The 25,766-nt window shown below is 45.0% G+C and overlaps 1 non-coding gene across 1 annotated transcript; it reads right to left on the bottom strand.

Moving 5' to 3' along the window:
• Nucleotides 1-21,751: 21,751 nt before the first annotated feature.
• TRNAA-GGC (transfer RNA alanine (anticodon GGC)) lies at nt 21,752-21,823 on the bottom strand. Its single transcript has one exon. It is a non-coding gene; the product is annotated as a tRNA-Ala (tRNA).
• Nucleotides 21,824-25,766: the final 3,943 nt, after the last annotated feature.

The following is a 25,766-nucleotide window of genomic DNA, read 5'->3' as shown; positions in this document are numbered from 1 at the left end:
TGCTAAATGTGAATAACGAAGCCGTCGGCTCCATTGTCACTGGTCATTATCTTGGACAGTCCTGGGGTGAAACTGACATGAGGACAGAATAAGATGGTGAAGGTACATGGGTCCTTAGTGGAAGCAGGACGCTGGTGATTGGTGCCTCATCTGGAGACCAACTTGGACTCTAGTCATGTGAATTTATCAAGGATTTTCTGTTACTTACAGCCTAAATCTGACAGATGCTAATTCAAGCCCTCATGCCTGAGTTCACTGCCTAAATGTAGGATGAACATAGTGCCAGATGGCCCAGGACCGAACTGGTTTATGTCCCTTGGTTGAGCATAATTAATAACAATATCCCATTCCACTCTCCAAGATTCCTAAGTCTGGACAATAAAGTACCTTTTCACTCTACTGAAATTACTCATATGGATATCCTCTGCTTGGAGATCTCCTACTCAGACATCTAGAGCCCGTTCATGTATCACCTTGATGAGGAGGCTTATCCAACTTCCTTCTTTACTTCCCTGCTTGCCTGGATGGAATCCCACTGCCCCTTTGTAACAATCCCTGTCTTGTGGACATATCTGGTACCACATATACTAGACTGCATTGGAATTACTTATTTTTATTTCTATTAGATTGTGAGCTTAAGGACAGGTACCACCTGTGCTTGATAAGTGATTATTAAAGACACAAATGCATTGTTTAAGGTACCTTAATTGCATATAGTGCATAGGAACATCTGAGCCACAGAGTGGCCTCATGATTATTTATGGATGAGACACAGCTTGACAGAGCCTCCGGGTCCTCATCCCATGGCACAGACACTCAGTGACCAGCAGAGAGCAGTCACCGTGAGGCATCTCCTGAGCAGCCCGCAGAGTCCTCCTAAAGAACACACGGTGCTCTGGCCTGAAGAGCAGCAGGAGAACACTGAAGATGTTCCAAAGGGCTCCCAGCTGCTCCAAGAGCAGCTCGTCCAGCTGAGCGGGGCGGGGACAACTCCCTACTTCTGGAAGCCAAGAGTTGTTGCCATGTACAGGGCCCCTGGGTTCCCACTTCCCATCTCAACATGAAATGCCCTTTGTTGTTAGGCAGACTCCAGACATCTTGGAACCAAGCCCCATTTGAATTTTCTCTGGTGCCCTTTGTCCCCATGCAGAGGGGCTGCCATGAATAGTTTCTCTATTGGAAGGACTGGAGTGAAAGGAGCCAGAGGAGATGACTTCATTCTGTTTCTCTGGATAGTCTTCCAGGTCTGAGGAAGGTGCTCTGAGTCCGTGCCCTACATCCCACCTCCGCTGTCCTGGAAGCCTTAGCTTTTTAGGAATTCCCATCATCCTAGAATTTTGAGGGGGCTGGAACTCAGAAAAGGAGTTTGCTCCTTAGCAAATATTGCTGGGTATATTGACAAGGAGAGTCTTGCCTGCCTGCTAGGCAAGGGGGGTTCAGGAAACTCTCTGCAGTCAGGAGTGAAGGTAAAATCAAAGAGACTGAGAAAGCAAACGAAGATTCCCCAACATTCTCCTATCGGTGGCACTACCGATGAGGGGCATAACCATCGCCGCTGAGAAGGGTGGCCCACGGCCAGGCAGCTTGGCATCAGGGGGTGGCATCCTGCCCTGCACCCTCTGTCCACGGCAGCCTATGCGGCTCTGAAAGCCCAGAAGAGCAGATGTATGAAGCTTTACAGTGAATTGTAAGATACTTGTCAGAAAAAAACTCCAAACTGTGACATGGTATCCAGGACACTTTTCCAGCCTTATCTGTGTACCCCCGCCTTCTATCTCTGGGGCACAGATGCTCACAGCACTTCAGCATCACCAAGAGACCACACAATTCTCAACCGATGTGTCTTTGCTCATCCTTGTAACTTGATCTGGAATATTTCTTTGTCTTTGTCATCCAGCAAGCTGTAAACAAACCTGATGACCCAGTGGAAACAATTTCTCCTAATAAGCCTGCCTTCTGTGGGCTTCCAAGACCAAAAAAGCTGGGATCTTCTTCCTTCCTTCTTTCCTTCCTTCCTTCCTTTCTTTACTTCTTTCTTTCTTTTTTCTTCTAAAACTTGACTTCAGATGTTAGGATACTGGAGTAAATGTTGGGCATGTGTGCGTGTATGTCCCATTTAGCATCTGAGATCCCTTAGGAAAGAGGTTGTCTTCCCCAGGCTTCCAGAATGCTCTTCATTTCACTGTCAATGCTCTGAAACTTTGACTGTGTTGACTGTGTGCCTGTAAGTACTGTAAGGAGACTGCCATTTCCAGGAAGATAAACTTTGAAACTATGAGAAATTATCTTTTCTCCTTCTGGTTTGCCCAATAACTTTACGTCCCTAAAGGAAAGCTTTAATTGGAACCTTGACTCTGTATTTGGAGGTAATGGGCCTTACTAAAAATGGATTAGAGCAGTCCATAAACTCTTTCCCTAAATGTTAACATATTACAGGGCCTACCAAGGTTACTTAGCTTGGCAAGAAAGCATGCATTAAATATTGAAATAACAATTTCCTGGATTCCGGTGCAGGCTTCTAACTTGTCCCTGTATCCTGGGGCCATGAGTAAACAGCTGTGACTTAATCAGTAACTGCTGTAAACCCCAAGCTTTTTGCAGTTCTCTTGCAAAGAGAATGAAGGAAGAAACAGGACAGAGTAGACACGAGGGAATGATTACTGACAGCTGCCAACCTTTACAGCCAGCCTCTCTGCTAAATACTTTGCCCAAGCCATCTTTGTAGCCCCTCTGGGCTAGATGCTGCCATGACTCCTGCCTGGAAGATGACCCACCTGAGATGCAGAGTGCTGGGGTGTGTTTCCCCAGGTTGCACAGTGAGACCCTAGTTGATTGCATTTGATTTTGGAGCTCGGGTTCCTAACCATTCGGCTGTGCTGCCACCTTAATTATTCTCCTGTTGAGGTTCAAGTTCAGAGAGGTCAGCTGAGGCAGGCAGACAGAGACATGCTCTAAAGGTTAGGATCTCAGGTTCTTCCTTTCAGGGCAGGGGCGACTGTGCCTTGGGTGCAGTAAAACTGGGCTCCAGAAGAGTCCTGGAATGGGGGCTGAATCTAGCTCTGTGAGGGGCACAGTGCCTTTGGGCATGTTGTTCGAGCCCTTGACACATTGGTTTGTTCATCTGTAAAATGGGGTTGTTTTGAGATACTTCATGTATGGAGTTCAGCACAGTGTCTGGGCACATGAAGAGATGGAAAAAAAGGGGAAGGGGGAGGAGGGAAGGCAGCGGTGGTGGTGGAGGTCTGCTAGGGCACGAAGAAGACTTTGTCTATCTTCTTAAAATTACTCCCATTTCTGTGGTCATAAGAATGTCCTGGGGGGGGGGGGAATATTTCCAGAAAGTCTCTTAGGAATTTGGGAGGAAATAGAAATCTATTTGTTCCCTTGTGCCTTTCTCCTCTTGGACCTGGTACCCAATTATAACTTCTCTTTTACCTCCTCCTTTCCCTGCCCAGCCTTGCCCATCCCCTGGATTCTGGACGGCCACTTAACTGCAAGAATGGGCCCTTGGTTCTGTGCATGGTCCCCAGTTTGGACCCAGACATTCAGCTTTGCACAAACACAGCAGCCTCCCCTGCTGCCTGGTTAAGCGATATCCCCCCAGCCCACGTCCACTGCAGGGCAGAACTAACTGGAGCCACACACCTGAGAACATCCCACTGGCCATGGGAGATTAGGGCCAAGAGGCGAGGGTCTGCCCATTGAGGTGGGGCCAATGAAGTTAGGTCTACCTTCTAGCAAAATCACTGTGGATGTTTCCCATAAGTGAGAGGGGATTGGGGGCTGTTTCACAGAGCCATCATGCTGACCCTAAAGCTAGCTGAAGAAATTTCTGGATTTCAGGAAAAAGTCTCAATGTTAATGACACTCCAGCACCACTAATGGCCTGGCTCCAGTGGTAAGCATGGCCCTTTGGTTTAGCTAGCCACAGCTCTGCCACTTCCTTGGCCTGAGCCAAGGTGACTGAATTCCTCCCATAACCATAACACTCATTCATCATGTGTGTTTATAGTAACTGACACACTTCAAGGCCATTGACAAAAAGCAGCCTGCTGATGGCAGTAGGTCTCATTGGTCCTGTGGTGGGAAAGGACATTGGCCGAGCCTGGAGATCTGGGTAATATGTGACTTATCTTAGGAATGCCTGACTTTGAAAAATATACACAGAGTGACCCACCACGGACCCTTAAAACACTATTTGCTGGCCTTATGCATTCTCTGCCTCATTAAATATGTTGGTTGTTTAAAATTGCTGAGGGATAATTAAACAGGCCTGCAGTTGATTTATGGGAGACAAACAGAGCTATGAATGCTCAGAAATCTTGTGTTTTTGAGGGAGGTAATTTATGAAGATAAAGCTAAATGCTGACGGCAGAATCCCAACTCAAGGTTGGCTATAAGAAGGGATGTTTCTCAAGGGAGGGGTTATAGCTCAGTGGTAGAGCACATGCATAGCATGCACGAGGTCCTGGGTTCAATCCCCAGTCCCTCCATTAAATAAATAAATATAAATAAATAAACCTAATTACGCCTCCCCCCAAAAAAGTGATGTGTCTTGAGAGCCCTTCAAATCCATGGAGGCCAGAAATGTCCAGATGAGTATCATGTCCTGATATCCTGGTCTGGGTTTGGAGTTTGATAGTATTTTTAATGCAATCTCAAGACCTAAGAAGAAAATTGAAACGGAAGACTGCACTCGGACACCCGCATGCACCCCGTACACGATGTGCCACCACGGAGGCTAAACTATGTTTGGAATTTGAAGTGGAATCAAAAGGAACGGTTGTGATAGTGGGTCTGATGAGGGGCCACCCCTGTTTGACAGCCAACGTTTCTTCGTAGTGTGGTTAACACTCACCACCGGGCTCTTCCTACAACAAGTCATACAACGGAGGGTGTGGGTGCTGCTTGAGCAAGTCCGGGCCTTCGGTCCCAGAGTTCTCTGGGGAGGGATGGGGAAGGTTTCCTTTCTTTCTCTTCTGAGTGAGGCTCATAGTAAGAGGACAACACAGAGGATGCACTGAGGCCGACTTCTGTGGGGGAAACTGTCTTGGAGGGCAGAGGACATCTGAGACTTTGAAACACTTGAGTTTCCCAGCCTGGCTGAGCTCATTGCTGGTTCGGGAGCAGCCTCGGTCAGCAGGTGGATGTCTTGATGTGGCCCCTGCGTCCCTGTGGCTCCTGGCCATGTGGCAGCTTCCAACTGGCTGCACCTGGGCCATAGGCTTTGTCCTGCCCTCTCTGGTCCCTCAGTCAATCATGGATACCTGCTTTTGTCCACTTCGAAGGGCTGACTCTCCTCTGCCTCAGTTGGCATCTCCTTCCATCCTGTGTGCTGGTCCCAGGGAAGCCAGTGTGGGCCAGTCACGTCTAGACACATCAGTGCATTTAACTATTGCTCGTTTCTGGCCTCCTTTTGTCTCTTCAGCTTTTCCCTGAGCACACTTTAATCCCTAACATCTCTGACTCAGTGGTCTACCCTAGAAATACGTGTAGGGTGCAGTAGCTGATCTGGGATCCCAGCTCATGTGTGCTGGGGTCCAAGGCCCAGCTTCACTTCCTCTGCTCACGTTATCTTGGATGTGCATCCCAAGTGTCTTGAAACTTCCGAGGGAAAAAGAAAATTGAACTATTGGAACAGCCACAGGACAAAAGAGTATTCATTAAATATTTTCCCTATGTAGGTCTTTTGTTAAAGATGCTTCCAACAATATCTGAGCCACTACAAGAAAATGGCCTGACCCAACCTTCTTTCTCTTTTCAGCTCTTCCCTCCTTTCTGTGTGCTCACCAAGGCAGAAATCCCACCCTGCTCCAAGTCTCCCCACATTCTGTTTCCGTCTTTTTTAATGTCAGCTCTCCTTATCAGGAATGACCTTCCTGTCAAGCACGGGTCCTGCTGAATTAAAATGTCAGTCCTGTGCCTTTCTGTCAGAAACCACCTCAGAACCTGAGTAACTCCTTTCTGCCCTGAACCCCAAAGCTAGCCACACATCACCAGGAAAGACCTCTTTGCGCTAACAAAGGGAACGTTTTGCCAACCTGGTTTGAGTTACTGTGTGAACTTGGACATACTTCAAATGCTTAAAATACTCTTTAATGTGGAATTTACATTAATTTCAACTGTCCTTGTCTTCCATATGTCTGAACTGGTAAATTTGTTGGGTGGAAAAATCAAAATTAGTGACTCTATTTTGCTCCCTGCCAAATAAACCCAAATATGAAAAAAAAAGCAAATGATTATTTTATTCCATTTAAATGTCCCTGAGACTAACTTAACAAGGCAGTCACAAACTTGAGGTTTTAATGTTCCTGTCATATTTGTCAGTAATTTTAACCTAAGCCCATTAAAAATGTAGAACTTGCTGTTTAGATTGGACATGAAAGTGCCTCCTGTTCTGGGAATCACCAGGGCAACTCCCCCAAGACCACGGGGAAAAGTTGGTTTCCTTTTTGCATGAATAGGAAAGTGGTACTGCTGAACATGTGACCCTGAGACTGGTCTCAACCTTGCACTCTCACCTGGTAAGAATATCATTTTTCTCTCTACATAAGTGAAAGTATTTGGACAATCAGCGACAACCCAATCATAAGCCAGAATGTGACTTGGAGTTAGTATTATCAGTAAATAAAATCAAGTTGTGGATTCAGGGGAGATTAACCCTTCAAGAAGTCCAGGAACAACAGAGCCAGCCAAGCTGAAGCTCTTGAGTTGAGGTTATAACTGCATGGTCTCAGCAGATCCTGGAGATGGACAAGTGCTGGGCATTTGTGTGGGGAAGGGTGCTGTGGGGGGTGCAGGGCATTGGTGGATATTAAGATTAAAAAAAGAAAACAAACCACATTGTCATCTGAAAGAAGATAGATGACAGTTGGTGAAACAACAGGCCTCTAGGGACTAATTACTTGTCTGCTATAATTCAGGGACTTCACCAGTGACTTGCGTGGACTCAACATGTCAAATGTCAGCTCTGTGTTATGAAATAAAATACATGTTCTCTTAATGTAAACAGTACAAAAATGCTCTCAAATGTCTCAAGTCGTTAGTCACCCTGGACACATTCAGTGCCCTACGACTTGTCCCCACGGCCCTAAGCCCAGAGGTCACTTGTAGAAAAAGGAAGCATCAAGGAATTAAATGGTGCAACCAAGTAGTTGAACTTCAGATGTCACCTTGGTAACCTGGGGCTAAGGTGCATCCAAACAGCTACTCATGGAAACTCAGGCTTTAGCAGCCTACAGTGTTGCACATTCAGAACACAAGAGTAATCTCAAGTAAAAGCTCCCCAAACTTACCTCCCTGCATTCTGCTTTGGTTTCATGCAGGTTGTCACAAGAGCTTGGAGGGAGGCTGCTGGCCAACTGGTACCCTGGTAAGGTTTGAATCAGCAGTGGGAGGGTGAGGGAGGGTAAGTAGCACGGGCTGCCCATTACACCCCCTGCCTTCCTGCCACTGCGCCACATCCCACAAGCTGCGTACTGATCAAATACAGTATGTATTTAAAGCAGGCTGAGGAGTTGGCGCACAGAGAGCACGAGGTAAGTGCCAGCTCTGTTTTAGCCTTTCAAGGACAAACACGCACTGATGCATCTTCCTAAAAGATGTACCTCTTTTTTTCTCATAAATTATTCTGTTTGAAGTCTATTTTTTCTGATATTGTTATAGTCACGCCTGTTTCCTTATAGTTGCTATTTGTATGCTCTGTCTTTTTGATTCTTTTACCTTCAGTGCATTTGTATCTTTGAAGCTAAAGTATGTCTCTTATAGACAGCATATAATTGCATCTTGTTTTATTGTTATCCAATCTGGCAGCCTTGGCCTTTTGATTGGATTGTTTAATTGTTCATATTTAATGTTATTTATATAGTTGGATTTACATCTGCCACTTTATTTTTTGTTTTCTATATGTCTCATGTCTTTTTTGTTCCAGGAGTAGCATTTTTTTTTTTAATTGGAGTACAGCCAATTACAATGTGTTGATTTCTGGTGTACAGCACGGTAGTTCAGTCATACATATATATACATATATTTGTTTTCGTATTCTTTTTCATTAAAGATATTGAAGATATTAAAGATATTGCACATAGTTCCCTGTGCTATACAGAAGACATTTACTTTTTGTCTATTTTTATACATAGTAATTCATATTTGCAAATCTAAAACCCTCAAATTTATTGCTTTCCACCCCTTTTCCCCTAGTAACCAAAAGATTGTTTACTATGACTGTGTCTGTTTCTGTTTTGTAGATGAGTTCATTGGTGTCTTCTTTTTCTTTTTTTTAGATCCCACATATGAGTGATTTCATATGGTATTTCTCTTTCTCTTTCTGGCTTAGTTCACTAAGAATGACGATCTCCACGTCCATCCGTGTTGCTGCAAATGGCATTATTTTATTCTTTTTTTACAGTTGAGTAGTATTTCCTTGTATAAACATACCACAACTTCTTTATCCAGTCATCTGTCGATGGACATTTAGGCTGTTTCCATGTCTTGCTTTTGTAAATAGTGCTGCTATGAACATTTGGGTGCAAGTGTCTTTTTGAATTAGGGTTCCCTCTGGATATATGCCCAGGAGCGGGATTGCTGGGTCATATGGTAAGTCTATTTTTGGTCTCTCGAGGAAATAGATTCTTACTTTCCAGACTCTCATGAAAATCCTGTAATCTGATTTGAGCCCTGCTGTGCAAAACTTTGCTGCTTCCCAGCAGGAAAACTCACATTTAATTGTGTATGTTCTTTAGACAATTGCAATCAAGTTTTTCTTATTTATAGTGGTTCTTTTTAGACCAAAGATAATAAATAATCAAGTTTCAAAAAGTTTAATTTGGCAAAAAAATAAAAAATTCAGTATACTATTGTATACTGTGCTGCTATGAACGTTGGGGTGCAGATATCTTTTTGAATTAGAGTTCCCTTCAGATATACAGGCATAGCATTTTTACAAGGGCATATTCTAAAACTGTGGATTTGGGTTTTAGTTTTAATATTTAATAACAAAATATTGTCTTACTTGCTTTCCTTTGTGCATGACTCTCCGTCAAGGTCTTCCTTAAAAGGAAAACCCAAACCTCTTCTCTACCCTGCAGATCCTGGTGAGCTGCTCTGGGAAGGAGGTACCAGAGGGAGAGGAGGGTGTCACATGCTTCTAGTAGAAGGGAGGACATGTGATTAGGGAAATGCCCCACACCACCACGGTCTCCATTCTCCCTGCTCTGCATCCCTTTAGAGATAACTCAAGTCACTTCAGGCACATTAAGAGGCTCGTACCTGAACGGCAAAGGAACTCTCCTGGACCTGGCCATCACTGCCCACCAGGACCAAAAGAGCAGCTCTTTGCAGATCATAGTCAGAGAAAAGTACCTTTCCTCACAGCTCCCAACACCCAGGCACCAGCCAAGGCTTTCCTGTCACCAAAATGGGCTTTAGTCCATTCCCTGGAAACCAGAAGCACGTTGCATCACAGGATAACATGGTAACAGGAAAGCCAATTTGGCAAAGTGGAAAACATCTTTATGGTATTAGCAAGTGAAAAAAAAACAAAGGGCAGAATTATACCCTTGTTAAGGATACATATGGACAGGACCAAAGGGAGCACACAGACTTGAAAAACCATTTTTTGTCATAGTCTAATGGTGATGTGTTTGACGCTTTTCTTTTGTTACATGTACTTTATTATTGCTCTTATTTTTTGATTTGGGGTATAAGAAGCAATAAAAAATGAAAATTAAGGAAAGACTGGAGGTGGGGTATAGCTCAGTGGTAAAGCTCATGTTTAGCATGTACGAGGTCCTGGGTTCAATCCCCAGTACTTCCATTAAAAAAAAAAAAAAAGATTTGAATCCAGACTTGTTTGAATAAAAATAGAAAGGAAAGACTGATGGAAAGGAGGAGAGAGGGAGAAACGACAAAGGGAGGGCAGTTCAACCTTATTTGGGCCACAGGTAAAAGATAATCCCCTCCAGTTCCAAGCCAGCTACAGTTGATTAATAATGAAAGGAGAGCTGCTCCTCACTTATGTTTTAATATTTACTTAGTGCAGTTAAAAAATCGGGGAAAAATAAAGCAAGGTATCACAGGGAGTTCAAGGCCTAAAAATGGACCATCTGAAACATGATCTGAAAAAAAGATACTGTGATTTCAGTCCAAGGACTTTTTTTTTTTTAAATTGAAGATAGTTACAATGTGTCAGTTTCTGGTGTACAGCATAATGTTCCAGTCATGCATATACATACATATATTTGTTTTCATATTCTTTTTCATTAAAGGTTATCACAAGATATTGAATATAGTTCCCTGTGCCATACAGGGAAAAAATTTTAAATCTATTTTTATGCTTAGTGGTTAATATTTGCAAATCTCAAACTCCCAAATGTATCCCAAAGAATTTAATTTCACCCAGGGGAGTAGGAAACTTCATGGCCTGTAAAACATTTTTTATGTCTGGTTATTTTCCCTGGGGGAGGGAGCAGAGGGCTCATCCCTGCGTTCTCAGTCCTCTCTGGGCTGCGGGTGGAGGCTGCTTCCGTCTACACCCGCTTCTGGGCTGCTGCCCATGACTCCCTATGGAACCCTGACCACTGGACCAGCTGCATCTGATCCCACCTTATTTCTCAAACTATGTCAGATGCCATCACCTCCATGGAGCCTCTGAACCCCATTTTAAAAGAGGACTTGACTCCCCTATAACTGTGTTCCCAGAATTCCTGGGCTCGCCTTCCTAGGAGAAATGGTTACTTCCTAGGTTGTGTCATGGGTACCTATTGAGTGAGTTATATATTATGTCACCTTAGCTAAGCTGGGACATTGTTCCCTAGAGTTCTTGTTCTGAGCTGGGTCAAGAGAGCATGGGCTCACTTTGCCTGAGAGGTGGCCTTCCACAGCGTACCAGCAGCCTACCTGCCCTGAGGCAGTGCAGGCCAGCTCACCTGGCCAGCGTGGGGGCAGCTGCTGGCGGAGCTCTGTGGACCTGCTGCACCTCTGCTCCAGCCTCTCCCTGTAGAGATCAAAGCCATTCCAGGTGATCCTTGTGGGTCCTGTGCACTGAGAGGGGGGTCCCGATAGTCTTTGCTTCCTGCCCTTCATGTCTGTCATCCATCCCCAGCTGGCCACCCACAGGCTCTGGCCGGCACCAGACCTGGAAGCAGCAGCCTCACGGGGACCGCATCCGGCCACGTCCCTGCAGACAATGTCTAGGACATACCCTGGCGGGGCAACCCTGATTGAGCCCACCTGCAGGCCATCTACCCCTCTTTCAGGCTGCTCCAGGGATCGGGTCTGATTCCTCTTCACAAGTTCAGGCACACAGTAGGTGTCCAGAAAACCTGGGCCGAGATCCCACTGCAGGCCCCCAGTGCTGTTAATCTGACCACAGCCAGGCCTGGCTTCAGCCCACAGCTGGGAGAGGCTCTATTTTGGGGGTTCCTCTTGCCGGTGCTCTGGTGGCTGTGACTTGTCAGATGCCCTCCTCTGACCAGATGCCCTGGGGACGGTCGTGCTCCCCCCGGGACGGGGTGAGTACACCCAGCGATGCTGTGGCTCTGCAGACTCGCTGTGCTGCTTCCTCGCTGGGAAGTCCTGGGAAGGATGTGGTCTCTGCTCCCTTTTGGCACAGATGTCTTTGCCTCTCTGGTCTTTCCAATCTGGCCCCACTTCTTCCACAGGTGGAAAGATCACGGCGGCTGCCCTGGTTTGCGGGCCCTAATAATTATGTCCCTACAATGCTCTGGGCTCCCCAGACACATGTCACCTAACTCTGGCTCAGTGCTGCCACCACACTTCCCCACTGGAGTGCCTTCCCCACCCCAGTGCACCTCTCTGCTATGACCAGGACAACTCGGGGGGGTGTCCAGTTAAGGAGGGCAAATCTTCCCCTCCCCCCGCCCTGGTCCTTCTGGAGTTGAAAATTAGCCACACAAGTCACAACTCTGAATTTAAGAATGACTTCCAAATGCCAACAGGAGCAAGCCATTCATGTCTGCTGATGGTCTTCACTCCCAGGATCTGAGGACAGAGCGGGAAGCCCTGAGGTCACAGACATGAGACCCCACTCATAGCCTCACCCCTTGGCCAGTTGGTTAAATGGTGGCTTCATCTCAACCCTTCCACCCAAGTCCCATCCAAGAGGAATGATCAGGCCAACAGAATGTCACTGGATGTTTTAGCAAACTGACCCCCCATGCTGTCTTCTCTCTTATTGTTCTATAACGTTCTCTGATGTGCACAGCTGTCCTCCCAGTTCCTCTGTGCTGCCGGCCCAGCACATAAGGCCCAAGTGTCATTCAGCTCAGTACATCATTTTCCACATGGACTGAGAGGGGGAAGAAGGCTCCCCCAAAGCTGTGAGATCAAGAGAGCTCCTTTCCAGGGAAGCTCGTTTCTGAACTTGCTGGCTCGCCCAGTTCCCAGGATCTCAGTCTGGGATGAGTCTACCCCGCCCTCTGTGATCTGTGCCCTCCGGCCAGCCTGTGCCCGAGCCAGTTCTGACTGGCACAAAGAGTGTCAGCCGCTGTCTTTCCCAACCTGAGCCAGAAAATGCCATTGTTTCTCTAATTTGCAGCCACACTGACTAGACAGGAGAGAGAAGTGGACATTTTTGAGAACTGTGGCACCTTCTCCCACCTGCGTTGCTTAGAAATCATTGGCTTTTCTTTCTAAGGTTTGGTGGCTTCTATGTCAGGTTCTAGCAGGGCTCAGAGTCTAGTCATGCACTACTCCCTCCAGGACCCGAGGTTCCCCCATCACCGGGGAACAGTCACTCACATGTCTCAGGATGTGAGGTGCTGCAGAGTGTCTGTGGCTTTTCCCCGCCCCATCCTGCAGTGGTTAAATGTAGAGCTGGGCTGTACCTTGTTTTCCTTTCTGCCTTCTGTTGGACAATTCGCAGCTGTCCTGTCCCAGACTCCAGCCAGCACTGGACTCAGTGTCTCAAACCCACCACCTAGGGTTCCACACCTGTCATAGGCAGAATTCTGAGAGGCCCCCAAGATTTTCACCCCCACCGATGAAATATTCACACCCCCAAATAATCCCCTCCCTTTGAGTGGGGGAAAGACCGTTCGTGTGATGGATTTAAGTCCTGTGGTTAGGACTTCAAAAGTGAAGGTCAATTTGCAAAGGAAGTTAAGATCTCTAATGCTGATTTTGAAAAATCAAAAAGGAGATAACCTGGGCTCTTAAAAGGGACTGAGCCTTTCCTGAAGAGAGATTCCAAACATGGGAGAGATCCTCCTGCTGGCCACAAAGATGTCAACTGCCACCTTGTGAGAGGACCCATGGGGGTGGGTGGACAGTAGGGAGCTGAGTGTGACCGCTAGTTGCTGAGAGCAACCTCTAGTTGACAATCTCCAGCCGGCAGAAAAGCTGGAACCACAGTCCTACAGTTGCAAGGAGCTGAATTTGGCCAACAGCCATGTGAGCTTAGGAATGGACCCTGAGCTCCAGAAGGAACTGTCCCCCAGCCAACACCTTGAGAAAGACCCTTCCTAGACTTCTGAGCTACAGAAACTGTGAGATAATAAACACATGTTGTTTCTAGCTGCTGTTAGTGGCCATTTGTGACACAGCAAGAGAACACTAGTGTAGGACCCCCCCCCTCGCTCTCTTTTTTGTTTTAATTGAAGTCTAGTCAGTTTACAATGTTGTGTCAATTTCTGGTGTACAGCATGTTTCAGTCATACACAGACATGCATATATTCCTTTTCATATTCTTTTAAGAATATGAAAATGAGATAAAATAAGACATTGAATATAGTTATCTGTGCTATACAGTAGAAACTTGTTTATCTATTTTATATATAGTAGTTCAAATATGAAAATCTCAAACTCCCAATTTATACCTTTCCACCCAGCAAGTCCCCTATTTCTATCTCCCCCAACCATGTGGGTCAGAATTTTAGCACAGCTATTGGTGCTTGACTTTGTGACTGGCCTGCACCCTGGAATCCCATCCTTCAGACATGATCTGAGCCCATGGGATGGATGATACACCCTAGGATCTGGGCTCTAATTCATCCTCCCTAGGGTCAGCCCTGTCTGCCCCATCCACCTGAGTACAAGGGAGAAGCAAGAAGGTTTGGGCTTCATGGTCCTTCTCCAGCGAGCTCCACTCCACCAAGCCACTTTCCCTGTTCCCATCATTTCACTTCCAGGAACTTACAGGAACCACAAAACCCAGTCCCTTGAAATTAGGAACAACCTCCCAAGCTTTGCTTTAAAAAGGTCAAGAAAATGTCACTGTTTCTCCAAGCCCAGACCGCAGTAATTTGAGATTAGAAAGGAGTGAACATTTTTTAGAATTACAGGGGCTTTTCCCATCTGCAAGCTTGAGAAATTGCCCACCATCTTCTTAGGAGGCTTGGTGATTTATTTGTGAAATTCTTAGGAGGGATTGCAATGAGGAGAGAATTCTCACCAGTCTCAAAGCTGCTGACCATATTTAGCAAATACTTAGGGCAAACCACAAGCAAAATACAGGAGAGAATTCATTCCCTGTCGAAAACAGTTGAGAATGTAAAGTCCAAAAATGTGTCAGTGAAGATGGGAAATGGGGTAAGATCTCTTGCTTGATCTCTGTTGATCAAACAAAGTGGTTTTTAAAGAATTTTTATTTTGATGTCATTATAGAATCATAGGAAGTGGCAAAATGGTACAGAGCCCCATGTCCCTTCACTCAGCTTTCCCAGTGGTGAGTTTTGTATAACATGATATCAAAAATGGAATTGACCCTGGTACATGCCATGGGTTGAGTTGTGTCTCAACCTTGCAAAATATATATGATGGAGTCCGAACCTCCAGCACCTCTTTGGAAACTGGGCTGTTGCACATGTCACTAGTTAAGATGAAGTCACATTGGAGGAGGATGGGACCCTAATCAAACGTGACTGGTGTCCTTACAAGAAGATGAACACGTGAAGATAGAGACATGAGGAGAAGGCCATGTGGCAATGAGGGCGGAGTTTTGAGTTCTGCAGCTGCAAGGCAGCTAATGCCTGGGATTGCCAGCACGCCACCAGAAGCTAGGAAGAGGCAAGAAAGGGTCCCCCTTACAGGTGTCAGAGGGAGACTGGCCCCAGTGACATCTTGACTTCAGACTTCTAGCTTCCAGAATCATGAAACAATGCATTTCTGGTTTTTTAAATTAAAAACATTTGTTTTATTGAAGTGTAGTTGTTTTACAATATTAGTTTCTGGTGTGATTTTTATTATTTTAGGCCACCAGTTTGTGGTCCTTTGTTTTGGCAGCCCTAAGGAAGCTAATACAGTACTATACTACATTAAACTAGACTGTCACCCTATTGTATCCTGGACATTTTAGCTATTGTATGGAGAGTTTCTGGATCCAATTCTGTTTTCTTTTTTCAGAAGGCACTCGTCCTGATTCTGTGTCATGCACAAGTCCAGATAAGGGTAAATGTTCAGCTCCTCACTCATGGATGGGTGGGAAATGGGGTGAGGTCAACATTGCCTCATCACTGATGAGTTTTGGGGAGAAGTTTAGCTACCCAGTCAGCCCTGCTGACACTGTGGTGGGGGTCGGGGAACAAGGGTGTTTTCCATTAATATTTGGCTAAAGCAGAACAATTATTGTAAAACAAAACAAAAAACAAAACACTCCCTGTTCTGTTAGGTAGACATTTTCCCATTCCCACACCTACAGGAATCAGGCTTTGCTTGGAACTTCTTGGTCTGTACCTGTTGGTAGCTGCAGTTGGCAGGCTCCTCCAGTGCCCTGGCTAAATTACATGGACATGTAAAGAAAACACAGGGACACCACTGCTGTGTTGTTCTTCAAATCCCAAGGTCTCTGCGAAGTTGCCTTATTCTTTCCACCTTCCTGTGTTTGATTTTTTATTGTTGTGAAACATGCATAAGGTAAAATTTACCATTTTCAGTGTGCAGTTCCATGGAATTAAGTATATTCACTTTGGTGTGCAACCATCACCATCAACCAAATTCAAATCTTTCCATCCTCCCAAACTGAAACTCTGGTTTCAAGGTTCATCTCTGTTGTATCATGTGTCAGAATTTCCTACCTTTTTAAAGCTGAATACTATTCCTTTGTGTGTCTGTACCATATTTTGTTTTCCTATTCATCTGTTGAGGGACACTTGTGTTGCTTCCACCTTTGGGCAATTGTGAAATAAAGCTGCTGTGAATGTGGGTGTACAAGTGTCTATTGGAGACCTGGCTTTCTCTTCTTTGGGTTATAGGCCAAGAGGTGGATGTGCTGGATCATAGGTCATTCTATGTTTAAGTTTTTATGTATGACTTTTTTTTTAATTGAGTTATACTCAGTTTACAATGTTGTGTCAATTTCCAGAGTAGACCACAATTTTTCAGATATACATGAACATACATATATTCATTGTTGCATTCTTTTTCACTGTGAGCTATGTTTGACTTTTTGTGTTATGTCCAGCATCTTTTATTTTTCAGAGAGAGGACTTGGGAGGAAATGAGACTACACCACCTTGGCTGGAAGTGGCAAGCTAATCCATGTGACAAATCATTTTTCTTTTTTTACATTTTTTTATTGAGTAATAGTCATTTTACAATGTTGTGTCAAATTCTAGTGTAGAGCACAATTTTTCTATACATGAACATATATATATATATATATATATATTCATTGTCACTTTTTTTTCCACTATGAGCTACCACAAGATCTTGTATATATTTCCCTGTGCTATACAGTATAATCTTGTTTATCTATTCTGCATTTTAAATTTCCAGTTTGCCCCTTCCCACCCCCCCCATTGGCAACTACAAGTTTGTATTCTATGTCTATGAGTCTGTTTCTGTTTTGTATTTATTTATTTATTTGTTTTTTAGATTCCTCATATAAGTGACCTCATATGGTATTTTTCTTTCTCTTTCTGGCTTACTTCACTTAGAATGACATTCTCCAGGGACATCCATGTTGCTGCAAATGGCATTATGTTGTCAGTTTTTATGGCTGAATAGTATTCCATCGTATAAATATACCACATCTTCTTTATTCAGTCATCTGTTGATGGACATTTAGGCTGTTTCCATGTCTTGGCTATTGTAAATGGTGCTGCTATGAACACTGGGTTGCAGGTGTCATTTTGAAGTAGGGTTCCTTCTGGATATATGCCCAGGAGCGGGATTCCTGGGTCACATGGTAAGTCTATTCCTAGTCTTTTGAGGAATCTCCATACTGTTTTCCACAGTGGCTTTCCTTGCTTCCCTCTCCCACTTTTAATGATTTAGATGTCTTCTTTTACAATTTTGTGTTTATTTTTTTTTTGTATTCATGGCAGTTATCTCCTTTCCAGTTATGAGTTTCTCATTTTTGTAGCATCTTGCTTCTTTTCTATTTAGAGTAGACCTGTCAATATTTCTTTTAGCATGGATTTAGTGTTGCTAAACTGTTGTAGTTTTTGCTTGTCTGTGAAGTTCTTTGTCTCTCCTTCTATTCTAAAGGATAGCCTTGCTGGATAGAGTATCCTAGGCTGCATCTTTTTTTCGTTCAGGACCTTGAATATATCTTGCCACTCCCTTCTGGCCTGAAGTGTTTGTGTAGAGAAATCAGCTGAGAGCTTATGGGGATTCCCTTGTAACTCACTCTTTGTTTTTCTCTTGCTGCCTTTAGGATCATTTCTTTATCCTTGATTCTGGCCATCTTGATTATGATATGTCTTGGTGTGGGTCTGTTTGGGTTCTTCCTGTTTAGGACCCTTTGAGCCTCCTGTACTTGGATATCTGATTCCTTCTTTAGGTTTGGGAAGTTTTCAGTCATGATTTCTTCAAATGCCTTTTCAATCCCCTTTGTTCTTTCTTCCCCTTCTGGAACCCCTATTATGTGAAGATTGGCACAATTTATATTATCCCATAGGCCCCTTATATTGTTTTCATTGTTTTTTATTTGTTTTCTCTCAGCTGTTCTGATTGGGTGCTTTCTGTTGTCCTGTCTTCTAGGTCACTTATTCATTCCTCTGCATTGCCTAACCTGCTTTGTACAGCCTTTAGGTCAGCTCTCATCTCAGCAAATGAGTTTACTAATTCTACTTGGTTCTTTATAGCTTCTATTTCATTTTTGACATACTTTATATCTCTAAACACTATTTCTTTTAGTTCCTTCAGTACTTTGATCACTCCTTTTTTGAAATCTTGATCTAGTAGGCCATCAATGTCTATTTCCTTGATGGTGCTTTCAGGGGATTTCTCTTGATCTTTTAATTGGGAGTGGTTCCTCTGCTTCTTTACATTGCTCATATCTCTCTGGCACTGTGGCTTAAGGAGTATCAGTTATCTAGTTCTCCTGGAGATGGTGTGTTCTTAACGATTTTATCGAGAGGTCTTTGTGTCTATGCCCTGTTTCGTGAACTCAGCTTGCTGTTTCCAGAGGCCCTCTGTTGGCTCCCTCGTCTGTGCTGCTCCCAGTGGCTGTTGGCTAGCAGATCGCGTCCCCTCCCAACACTGGGTCAGGTGCTGAACTCTTACCTGGTGGGTGGGTGGGTCACTCCCCGTCCCAGCACCATGGTCAGGTGCTACGTTCCTGTCAGGAAGGCGGGTGGCCGCCCGCCCTCTCCCAGTGCTGGTTGCGCCACTGTTCTGTGCAGCTGCCTGCTCCGCCTAGGGTTGGTGCTCTGTAGGTGGGCTCAGAGAAGGCCATGGAACGGCCCCACCCCTGCTCCGTGACAAATCTCAGCTTCTTGTTTGTCTTGGCAGCGCAAGTTCTCTGAGGTGCCCGGGCAGAAAGAGCCTATCTGCCTCAGGCTGTAAACAAGTCTCAGTCCTGCCTAGGAGGCTGCAGAGCCCCCGGGTGCGGATTCAGGTCTCAGGCCTTCCCTGGCCTGGGCGCTGTGCACAGGAGGAGATGGAAGCTGTGGCTTCACCCCACCTCTCTTCTCGCTAGAAGCACCAGTAATGGTGGAGCAGGTCTGAGGAGACAAAGGCTATGGCGCCCCTCCCGCCAGGGCAAACCAGCTGTGTTGCTTTGCTTTTTTTGCAATTTATGGGGAACTGAGATTGTTCTGCTCAGTATCCCCTCCCAGCCATGATGTGCAGCAACCTGCAGTCCCCTGGGGCTGCCTCAGTGCAGCCACCCTAGTCGTCCTCTCGGCTCAGGCAGTGTGGCCCAGCCCCCAGCTGCCAGCTTGCGTCTTGGGCTGGGTGTTGTGGGGACCCTTTGTGCCCATTTAACTCAGTTCTGTCGGTCAAGGGGTGCTCGGGGCAGATATGAGCCTCAGAGGCTCCCCCTCTGTCCTGCTTGCCTGTCCGTTGGAGAGGGGAGACTCAGTGAATGAGTGCTGTTCCTCCTTTGCCACTCCCTCTCCGTGGGATTGGTCCTGCACTGTTTTGTTTTTTCTTATTTCTTTTTTCCTTTTCTCCTTTCTTTTTTCCTTTTCTCCTACCAGATTTTTGGTGTCTTTGTCTTTCAAAGAAGGTGATGTTCTGTTGGAGTTCAGCAGGTGCTCTGGCTGGCTGATTAGGTCCATAGATCTGAGTTTTGGTGTATTTGTGGGAGAGGGTGAGCTACGAGTGTCCTTCTAGTCCACCATCTTGCTTCTCCTCTCACAAATCTTTTTTCTTAACCTTAACAAATAAACCATCTTACAGCCTAACTGGCGAGGATCTCTTGAAATTTATGTCAAGATCAAGCATGCACCTCTCCTTGGAATCCTTACCTGCTTCTGACACCCAGGGAATTTTCCTGAAGAATAATTTGGTTCCAGGCCCTCTGGTCAACCTGGAACATGAATCCAGGGAGGCAAATTATTTTCTTACTTCCTCAGTGTGATTTATTTCTTTATTAGACCTGCTAACATGTAAGTAACACATAGGTAATGCAATAAACATTATAATCATCCTTTACATTTTTCAAGAAAGTTTCATTTTATAATCTCACTGATCTCCATAACATCACTCTGAAGGAAACAATCAAGACCAAGATCATTTATCTCTATTTTATAGACAAGGAAATGGAGTCAGAGAAATAGACTTGGGATGAGAATTCTGAGCCTTCTGACGCTTGTCACTGCTCCTGCTTAACATTACTAGCCATGTCATTTGATTGAATGAAAGGCAGTGGGACCACTCCAGCATCTTAGATGACCAACCCCACCTTTACCAATAGAGAATGTCCTGTTAATGGGGCTGTCCCTTGTTTCTTAGCCTGGGGACTGCAGGGAAGGGGTAAGTATGGAGGGAGTATGTTGGTGGGTTGAGAACATCTGGTTTGCATTTGGCATTGGAAGGGATGATAACTCTGTTACCCAGGTCTATAGTTTCTCTTTCTGATTTATCATCCGGGGCTGCAGTGGTCTACCCTGGAGCAGGATATCATTGTTAATGGAGGCACTTTTCTTGTGAATACTGGAAACTCAGGGTCACCTACAGGGGAGGACTGTGTGTGCAGATGGTGATGGAACAGCTCACATCAGGCTGGGGCTAACAAAGACTAAGTCAGCATAAGGGATCTCTGGACACATTTGCTGATAGATCCACCCGAGTGTCAGAGCCACATGCTCTGCCTAGGTCTGGGCTGTCTGGTGGGCTGCTTTGCAATTGATTCCATAAAACTCTCCAAGTGGAAGGTCAGATGCAGACTCAGAGCACCAGTCCCAGAGCAGGACAAAGTGTGACTAGGAGTCCTGAATCCCTAGGGTGCTGCTCACAAGAAGCCTAAGTGTCCCCAGGGTCCGACAGCCTCCCTCTGGGAAGCCTCCTTGCCTCCCCAGATTGGAAAGTCAGGTTTCCCCTGCAGATGCCCCAGTTATCCAGGCGACTCCATGTGTAGTTCTGACACTAACATCAGTAGTCTCAGCCATGTTCTTATGAATGATGCTAAACAGATGGCGCCAGTCCAAGCCTCAGCTTCACGCAGACAAGTAAGATAACACGGTTACTGTGTGAGGATTTTTCTCAGCCACCCTTTCCCCCTTTTAAAAACTATTCGAATGGTTTTCCTGCTTTGTTCCCATTCCCTAGACATGCTGTAGGTTTTCCTGCAACATAAGCTTGTTGTATGATTGCCTATCTCCCTAATGTTTTTAATGTAGTTTAATAACTTAGTTCTATCTTTGATTATCTCATTGGATGATGAAGTCTGGATTGATGTATTTGGCCTCTCTCCACTTCCCTTGTAATAGGAGAGCAAAAGGAATAGACATTTAGATTTCTACTGCAACCTCGACACTTACATTAGCAGTAAAATCTCAGGAAATTGTGTTCTGCTTTTGAATGAAGAAGATACCCTCTTCATGTTCTTCTATTTGTCATATTTTCAGCCTCTAAAGTACTTCAATTGCACATTCTGATGGAAACACCTGTTGGACACTCTTGCGCTGAGAACAAGGGAGTTGATGCCAGCATTACAGCTTTTGTGCTCTGGTGTCCAGCTTTGGTTCTGGGAGTGACACGCAGGCACTGGGTGGAGATGCTGGCTTGTTCCCACGATGAGACTCTGGGAACTCCACCTCCCCCAGTTCCCAGTCGCCATGGGTCCTGCCACCTATCCCCACTCCCTTTCTCACTCTGCTCCCCAAGACTAAAGTTTATGAACATTCTGCAGAGAGGATGCCCTAAGATTCTCACTCAGAGCCTTTTTCCTTTTTTTAACTTTTGCCTGTGTTTAACAAGTTTAGCAGAGATAATAGAAGAAAGAGGCTACATATTTATAGAAATGTATTTTTTTTTTTACAAAATATATCCAAAGTGATTAAAAACATTATTTATTTGTTTATTTGGGGGGTAATTAGGTTTGTTTGTTTGTTTATTGTTTTAGTGGAGATACTGGGGATTGAACCCAGGACCTTGTGCATGCCAAGCACACACTCTACCACTAAGCCATTCCCCCTCAAAAAAAAAAAAATTTGTTAAAAAGTACCAGCAAGTATAACTGTGGGAGGCTGGATAATAGTCCCCAAAGATGTCCATGTCCTAATTCCAAGAACCTGAACATTTATATTGTAAGAAGCTATTAAAGCAGCTGATGGACTTAAGACTTCGAGCCAGCTGACCTTGAGACAGAGAGATTATCCTGCCTTTGATGCACTCAGAAGGGCCCCCAAAAGCAGAAAAAGGAGGTAGAAAGGTCAGTGTTGGAGGCATGCGAGGTGAGGACCAGACTAGAGTTTGCTGGCTTGAAATCAATCGATGGAGGGAGGGACTGTGCACCAAGGAAGGTAGGCAGCCTTCAAAAGCTGGAACAAGCAAGCAAATAGATTCTTCTCTAGAACGTCCTGAGGAACCAGCACTGCCAACACATTGATTTTGGTTCAGTAAAACTGATTTCGGAGTTCTGTAAGATGATAAATTTGTGTTGCCGCTAAGTCTGTGCTAATTTGTTGCAGCAGCAATAAGAAACAGATACGGTAACATATCCCAATGCCTGATTTTCCAATAACATATCCCAATGCCCGATTTTCCAAGCTTTTGGACATATGAGGTTATTTCTGTAAATTATGTAGAGGTCCCAGAACTCAGGGCCACCTAGGTCACCTATGGGAGGACGGTGTGTAGGACGGTGTGTACAGACAGCTGCCACCCAGCCCCAGCTCTCTGCTTGTACTTGCTGTGCCTCTCCTCTGGGGCTAGAGATGTTGCCTCTCCTCTCTAACACCACCCGGGACAGAATTGGCCTCAACAGAATCATCTATTTCCAGCTACACTTGAAGAGGTGTAGTCATGCCCCCTTTTGCCTTCTTGGAAGCAGCTGGCTTGTAAGAAGTCTGGTGAGTCCCTAGTCATTCCAGTTGGTTGCTCCAGCAGGAGCCTCTGGTGTGAGTGAAGTCATTGTGACCCTCCAGCCCCATATGAGCCAGCCACACTGTCTCCACTGACCACAGTACAGACTTCTGAGCAAATAATGCCAGCAGGGCATAACAGACAGTTTACTGGGTTTCTTCTCTACTCCTGGAGGAACCCCATGGTCCTTGACAAGAGGGCAGAGTTGGTGCCTGGCCTGTGTCCCTTCCAGTCTCCTGAAACAAAGCACAATGGACTACCAAACAACCAAAAGTGATTTTATCAATAAAAGGGGAAACTGGAGACCAGAGAACCCGAGTCATTTTCCCAAGGCCACGCAGCTAAGTATGAATGAGGATTGATACTCAGGTCTGGGGATCCAAGCCTGCTGGGCCAGGTTGGTTCCTACTGCAAATCATTTCTTTTACCCTACAATTATCTCAGATAAGCACCAAATACCATCCTATAGTTCTACTTGACTGAGATTTAATGAAGTTAGCCTTCACATTTTCCACATGCGATATTTTTCTTGTTTTTTAGGGTGATGAAATTATTCTGTATGATATTATAGTGATGGCTACATGTCATTATGCATTTGTCAAAGCCCACAGAATGTACAACATCGAGTGAACCCTAATGTAAACTATGGACTTTGGTTCATAATATGTGCCCATGCTGGTTCATCAATTGTACCAAATATGCCACACTGACGAGGGATGTTGAGGGTAGGGGAGTATATATGAGTGGGTGGGGAGGGCTATGTGGGAACTCTATTTTCTGTTCTATTCTGCTGTAAACCTGAAACTGCTCTGAAAAAATAAAGTCTATTAAAAGATTATTGATTTTTGGGGGTTGATTAATTAATTTTTTAATTAATTAATTTTTAATTAATTAATTAATTAATTTTAATGGAGGTACTAGGGATTAAACTCATGGCCTTGTGCATGCTAAGCACGCACTCTACCACTGAGCCATGTCCTATCCCCCATATTTTTCTGTTCTTTAAGTATCCAAATTTTCTTGATGTAGCCTCATATAAAAGTATAACTATTACAGAGATAATCCATAAAATTTGATTAGGTGGAAAATTAGGAAGTCCAAATGCAGAAATCATTGGTTTGGGGACTCGAGGATACAGCACCCTTCCTACCTTCTTTAAGAGACTTTGCAACACAGAAAGAGGCTGATAAAGCATAAATATCAAAAAAAAAAAAAAAAAAAAAAAAAAGCCTTCACGTCTGGGAATCATTCTGATTAAGACTTATAATTTGGCTATGCTTAATTACTACGTATAAACCACTTTCCGAAATGGCTTCTATTTTTTGGAGTCCCTGCCTGCCTGCTGGGATTGCTGCCTGCTGGTTGCTCCTTGGCCCTCCAGAGCTATGCTCCTGCACCCTGCCGAGACACCCACCCTTCCGTGGCCGGACTCCCTAAGGCTGGCCCCATCTGGGCTGCTGAATGACACCTATCAGAAAGTTAAGGCCCAGCTGGGACCTAACCTTCTGGGCCTGGAACATCTAAATTACCTCCTTGCACACAGCTCAGGCAGCAAAAAACAAGCCAGGTGCTTGTAGTTCTCTGTTGTAGGCATAAAATGATGGCGTCATGAATCCTAATATATACATTCAATTAGGAGTTATTTATTAGAGACTCGTCTGAAAGGGTACTCCAAAAGTTAGCCCCCTTCTCCCCAAAGAGTCATTCCATACGTATTGAGAGTCAAATGTGACACTAAAGCAACGGAAACAACCTAGAGGGAGAGAGGTGAATATTCATCAGATTCCAGGGTGAACAGAGCTCTGTAACCGGGCTGCTTGAGGACAAGTTAATGTACCAGAAGCCCCCCTGGGAATAACACGGTAATTGTTTAGAAATGATGCCAGGTAAGCTACTTGGGGGGGAGGGAGATGTCAGGATGCTCGGGGAAGATGACAGTATTGCAAAACTGCCTTCTGGAAGCTGGGGGACCTTGCTAGAAACTGACCTCGTGCTCTGCTGAGTATTGGTAGTTGGTTTAGAGACAGATAGCAGCCCGGCACAATGAAGCGGGGGAAGTGGAGGTTTTAGTGGTGGTAGGCGAGATATCCCGGGGGATTGGTTTGTATTTTGGACAAATTAAAAGCCTCTGAAGAAACAATGAGAAGAAATATACCACAAGCAGAAATAAAATAAATGACCAACTGAGGAAAATGCAGCAACTATGATGGAGGTTTGGTTGGCATGGTCTTATTAATCTCCACGAAAATCTCCCATGCTCCAGAACAAACTGTAAAGGACATGTGGTTGGGTCCAGATGCTCATTTTCATGGCCAGTGCAGATGTGACCAGAAAGTCTCAAAAGAAAGCTTGCAGATGGCCAAGAAGCATTTATGTAGGGTGTCCCAGCACGATGTCCTTTCGAGAGGGCAAGGGGCTGCCTGTGGACACAAAGCAGCACCCCCCTCATTCTAGTTCTGGGCATGCGCTCCACGCGGAGGAGTGGGGACCACCCACGCTGTCCTCAGAGCCTAAATTTAACTCCAGAGGCATCACAGATCTCTGAATCCCAGAGCACCCCCCATGGCCATCCAGCCTGTGTTGGAATACTTCCCATGCCAAGGAACTCACTTACTTTTGAGACATTTCTTGATAGATTTTGAAGAAGCATGCTACTCAGAGCAGGACCCGTAGACCACAGCATCTACATCCTCTTTCTAGAAATGCAGCACTCAGGTCCACCCTGGGCCTTGACAAGATCCCAGGAGCTCTGCACACACATTCAAGTGGGAGGAGCACTGTCTCAGGGTGGGTCTCTGAGGACTGAGCTGACAGCAGCTTTCCTCTGTTGGAAACGAATAATTTTTTTCTCTACCCATCTAGGTTCTTCTGGTAGGCTTAAAAATTAAATGTACATCAGACAGATTAACCAGAGAAAGCAAAATTTAATTACATACATGGGCTCTTGGAAGAGTATGAGACCCAAGGACAAGTCAGATAATTGAGGCTTATAAACCATCAGTGAGAAGGAGAAGCGGGTAGGGTCTTGGGACTAAAAAGGGAAGGAAGATGAA

This window comes from Camelus bactrianus, chromosome 11 (genome assembly GCF_048773025.1).
Source record: "Camelus bactrianus isolate YW-2024 breed Bactrian camel chromosome 11, ASM4877302v1, whole genome shotgun sequence".
NCBI lineage: Eukaryota > Metazoa > Chordata > Mammalia > Artiodactyla > Camelidae > Camelus > Camelus bactrianus.
The sequence above is the reverse complement of the archived record's forward strand: the minus strand, read 5'-3'. Positions and strand labels throughout refer to the sequence as shown.